This window comes from Cryptotermes secundus, unplaced genomic scaffold (genome assembly GCF_002891405.2).
Source record: "Cryptotermes secundus unplaced genomic scaffold, Csec_1.0 scaffold847, whole genome shotgun sequence".
Taxonomy (NCBI): Eukaryota; Metazoa; Arthropoda; class Insecta; order Blattodea; family Kalotermitidae; genus Cryptotermes; species Cryptotermes secundus.
The window spans coordinates 190,851-192,845 of NW_019720577.1; positions in this window are offsets into that span (position 1 = coordinate 190,851).

Below are 1,995 nucleotides of genomic sequence, written 5' to 3' on the forward strand. Positions count from 1 at the left end.
CCGTAAATGGCCATCATCAGGTGTATACTCTCACGTAGCTGTTACACTGAAAGTAGTTTAAACATGTAGTGTAGAAGAAAAGAAGACAAAAGAACTACAATAAANGTTACTTCTTATAGAATGTTGAAGATCAGGATGTGCAAAACACTTTTGCTACTTGTTTTGTATGAATGTGAAACAAGGTCCACTGCTTTGAGGGATTATCATAAATTAGAAGGTCTAAAATTACATTCTGGAAAATGTTTACATCTTAAAAGGATTAAGAAGAAGACAAGAACTTAATGTAAGATTTGAGGCTTTCACGGCGGTGACTATGAAGAAAGCAGTCTTCTGGGATTTTGCACCGTGTATATTTCTTTTACAGATTTTGATACAGGAATTAAATCATTCATCTCTTGTAACTAGCCACCTGTATTGTCACTGTAGTATGCGCAACAACAAAATATTGTTAAAATGTAAGACAAAATTAAGTTCACACAATTATCAAACTCTCTTACACTGAAAATAATGAACTCTGGAATTGCGGATTTGAAGCTAAGAGACTCGGACAAAATCTTAAATGTATGAGTAAAATTTAGAAATAAATGTTGCTGGAATCTCCAAATGGTGATTTAAACTTGCAGTTTTAATTTTCTGATGGAAGGTTTCTGATGACAGTGTACAATAATTACTGAGGCAATTTCCAAATTCTTGTAGTTTGAAAAGTCTGGGGCAATGGACATATTCAAAGTAACAGTCAAAAAGACTTTTATAGAATATTTAGTGAGAGCTGAGCTATGTGAGAGGTGTAAAGTACTGCCTACCAGTACTGGTGGAGGTTACAAATATATAATTTTCTCTCTATTCACCAGAAGACATAAGCAGAAACTGACCTGCATCGAATATTGGGTGAATATTTAGAAAGCTTGAATTCCATTTAATTTCCTTTCATCTTCCTCTTCCTCACTGCTGCTATAACTGCTGGTATCACTGTCATCTTATACATCAATTATATGAAACAATGGTAATATCTATTATCATTAGATTTTAATGTGTAATAAATAAATGAATGTCACAATGAGTAAGAGATTAAAATTATGAAAATTTATAAAATATGTGTACACCAATAGCAGTTTAAAATAAATGTCACATGCAGAAATTGGCATACAGGTAATGAAATTGTGTAATGACTAGGACGGGATTTTAATGCAAATGCATATTTCTTGCTTTCAACCAGAAAGTATGCTCATTTGGATATATGTATGAATTACTTCATTTCTTAAATTTTGGACATTGTTTGATGGTGCATATAAATGCATATTTTGCCTATTTTATGAATAAGCATCATATTTTCGAAGAGCTCTATTTATACTGCATATTTCCCTTTTACAATGTTTATCATATATATTTTTGAATTTTATGTTCAAATTTTCAATCATGGTCATGTGTATACAATTTTTCTTTTTGGTATTAGAATATGTTGCATATTTTACTCAACATTTTGTCATGATTCATGTTTCTGATGCAGTACCCAGGACGGGACTTCCTCGATCCCTCTACTCGTAACTGGCCTCATCCACATACCATCAAAGTGGCCGCGAAGAGATTATTTGGGAGCGTTCACATGTAGCCGCTATCAATGTAATACTATTCAACCGACAAGGGACTTCACTTATTTATTTCCGAAGTCTCCCTGAGGTTCATTACGTTTCTTCATTTGAAGCTGGGGGCCATTCACATTAATGGTGACTAGTCTGTAGTTAAGTTTGTTTAGCTTTCTGTAGTCATGCCAAAGTGAAAGTAGGTCAGAAAACTAAATTACAGCTGTATCAGCGGGAGTTCGAAGGAGAGATGAAAAGTACGGATAACGAAATTATTGCCGAGCATGTGAGTAAACAGTTGGTTGTGAAAAACGCTTTCAAGTGCTTCAGCATTTGAACACTAATATACACAAAGAGAATATTAAAATTAAATATATTTAATATATATATATAATAAATATATATAAAGAACATT